The following is a 3,869-nucleotide window of genomic DNA, read 5'->3' on the forward strand; positions in this document are numbered from 1 at the left end:
GTGTTTCAGTTGGTTAAAACTTTGCTCTTTCTTGAATAACAAGCTTATTACATGTGAATCCTATTGGGAACCTACTGAATTCACCATGATACTTAGATTCCGTTCCTTAAAATGTTGCTATATATTGAAAAGCACACTCATATAAGCATGTCCCATTGGGAACTCACTGAATTCGCCTGGCAATTTTGATTCCATTCATGAAATTTTTTTTATATCCCAAACAGTCCACTTATTACTACTGCGGCCTATGGGAACTAACCGAATTTACCAAGTTATTCTGATTCGGCCCAGGAAATTTTGATAAATCTTTAAAAGTACACATATTACAAGAGCCTGCTACTGGGAACTAAGTGAATTCACAAGGGAACAGTGTTTCAGTTCGTTAAAACGTTGCTCTATCTTGAATAACAAGCTTAATACATGCGAATCCTATTGGGAACCAACTGAATTCACCATTATATTTAGATTCCGTTCCTTAAAATGTTGCTATATATTGAAAAGCACGCTCATACAAGCATGTCCCATGGGAACTCACTGAATTCGCCTAGAAATATTGATTCCATTCATGAAAATTTTTGTATATCCTGAAAAGACTATTTATTACTACTGCGGCCTACTGGGAACTAACCGAATATTCCACGTTATTGAGATTCAGCTCACCAAATTTGATTAATCTTTAAAAGTACACATATTACAAGATCCTGCTACTGGGAAATAACTTAATTCACAAAAGAACAGTGTTTCAGTTCGTTAAAACGTTGCTCTATCTTGAATAACAAGCTTATTACATGCGTATCCTATTCGGAACCTACTGAATTCACCATGATACTTAGATTCCGTTCCTTCAAATGTTGCTATATATTGAAAAGCACACTCATACAAGCATGTCCCACTGGGAAGACACTGAATTCGCCTAGAAATTTTGATTCCATTCGGGAAAATTTTTCTATATCCCAAACAGTCCACTTATTACTACTGCGGCCTATTGGGAACTAACCGAATTCACTAAGTTACTGAGATTCGGCTCACCAAATATTGATAAATCTTTAAAAGTACACATATTACAAGAGCCTGCTACTGGGAACTAACTGAATTCACAAGGATACAGTGTTTCAGTCGTTAAAACGTTGCTCTATCTTGAATAACAAGCTTATTACATGCGAATCCTCTTGGGAACCTACTGAATTCACAATGATACTTAGATTCCGTTCCTTAAAATGTTGCTATATATTGAAAAGCACACTCAAACACGCATGTCCCATTGGGAACTCACTGAATAACCCAAGAAATTTTGTTTCCATTCGTGAAAATTTTTCTATACCCTGAACAGTCCACTTATTACTACTGCGGTCTATTGGGAACTAACTGAATTCACCAAGTTACTGAGATTTGGGTCACCAAATTTTGATAAATCTTTAAAAGTACACATATTACAAGAGCCTGCTACTGGGAACTAATTGAATTCACAAAGAAACCGTGTTTCAGTTCATTAAAACGTTGCTCAATCTTGACAACAAGCTTATTACATGTGAATCCTATTGGGTACCTACTGAATTCACTATGATACTTAGATTCCGTTCCTTAAAATGTTGCTATACATTGAAAAGCAGACTCATACTAGCATGTCCCATTGGGAACTCATTGAATTCGCCTAGAAATACTATTCCATTCGTGAAAATTTTTCTATATCCCGAACAGTCCACTTATTACTACTGCGGCCTACTGGGAACTAACCGAATACACCAAGTTACTCAGATTCGGCTCAGGAAATTTTGATAAATCTTTAAAAGTACACATATTACAAGAGCCTGCTACTGGGAACTCATTGTATTCACAAAGAAACAGTGTTTCAGTTCGTTAAAACGTTGCTCTATCTTGAATAACAAGCTTATTACATGCGAATCCTATTGGGAACCTACTGAATTCACCATGATACTTAGATTCCGTTCCTTAAAATGTTGATATATACTGAAAAGCACACTCATACAAGCATGTCCCATCGGGACCTCACTGAATTCGCCTAGAAATTTTGATTCCATTCTCGAAAATTTTTCTATATCCCGAATAGTCCACTTATTACCTCTGCGGCCTATTGGAAACTAATTGAATTCACCAAGTTACTGAAATTCGGCTCACCAAATTTTGGTAAACCTTTAAAAGTACACATATTATAAGAGCCTGCTACTGGGAACTCATTGTATTCACAAAGAAACAGTGTTTCAGTTCGTTAAAACGTTGCTCTATCTTGAATAACAAGTATAATACATGCGAATCCTTCTGGGAACCTACTGAATTCACCGAGATACTTAGATTCCGTTCCTTAAAATGTGGCTATATATTGAAAAGCACACTCATATAAGCATGTCCCATTGAGAACTCACTGAATTCACCTAGAAATTTTGATTCCATTCGTGAAAATTTTTCTATATCCCGAAGAGTCCACTTATTACTACTGCGGCCTATTGGGAACTAACCTATTTCACCAATTACTGAGATTCGGTTAACCAAATTTTGGTAAATCTTTAAAAGTACACACATTACAAGAGCCTGCTACTGGGAAATAACTGAATTCACAAAGAAACAGTGTTTCACTCCGTTAAAACGTTGCTCTATCTTGAATAACATGCTTATTACATGCCAATCCTATTTGGAACCTATTGAATTCACAATGATACTTAGATTCCGTTCCTTAAAATGTTGCTACATATTGAAGAGCACACTCATACAAGCATGTCCCATTTGGAACTCAAAGAATTCGCCTACAAATTTTGATTCCATTCGTGAAAATTTTTCTATATCCCGGAACAGTCCACTTCTTACTACTGCGGCCTATTGGGAACTAACCGAATTCACCAAGTTACTGAGATCGTCTCACCAAATTTTGTTAAGTTTTTAAAAGTACACATATTACAAGAGCCTGGTACTGGGAACTAACGGAATTCACAAAGAAACAGTGTTTCAATTCGTTAAAACATTGCTCTATCTTGAATAACAAGTATAATACATGCGAATCCTATTGGGAACCTACTGAATTCACCAAGATACTTAGATTCCGTTCCTTAAAATGTTGCTATATATTGAAAAGCACACTCATACAAGCATGTCCCATTGGGAACGCACTGAATTCGCCTAGAAATTTTGATTCCATTCGTGAAAATTTTTCTATATCCCGAATAGTCTATTTATTACTACTGCGGCCTATTGGGCACTAACCGAATTCTCCACGTTATTGAGATTCGGCTCAGGAAATTTTTTTTTTATTAACTTGAGTATTTCTTATATATATTTCAAGTGTTATTCCCTTTCCCGGTTTCTGGGCAAACACCCCCCTCCCCCCTCCCCTTCCTTATGGGTGTTCCCCTCCCAACCCTCCCCCCATTGCCGCCCTCCCCCCATAGTCTAGTTCACTGGGGGTTCATACTTAGCAGGACCCAGGGCTTCCCCTTCCACTGGTGCTCTTACTAGGATATTCATTGCTACCTATGGGGTCAGAGTCCAGGGTCAGTCCATGTATAGTATTTAGGTAGTGACTTAGTCCCTGGAAGCTCTGGTTGCTTGACATTGTTGTACTTTTGGGGTCTCGAGCCCCTTCAAGCTCTTCCAGTTCTTTCTCTGATTCCTTCAACGGGGGACTTATTCTCAGTTCAGTGGTTTGCTGCTGGCATTCGCCTCTGTATTTGCTGTATTCTGGCTGTGTCTCTCAGGAGCGATCTACATCCGGCTCCTGTCGGTCTGCACTTCTTTGCTTCATCCATCTTGTCTAATTGGGTGGCTGTATATGTATGGGTCACATGTGGGGCAGGTTCTGAATGGGTGTTCCTTCAGTCTCTGTTTTAGTCTTTGCCTCTACCTTCCCTGCCAAGGGTATT

This window comes from Rattus norvegicus, chromosome 10, assembly GCF_021556685.1.
Source record: "Rattus norvegicus strain SHRSP/BbbUtx chromosome 10, alternate assembly SHRSP_T2T, whole genome shotgun sequence".
NCBI classification, from domain to species: domain Eukaryota; kingdom Metazoa; phylum Chordata; class Mammalia; order Rodentia; family Muridae; genus Rattus; species Rattus norvegicus.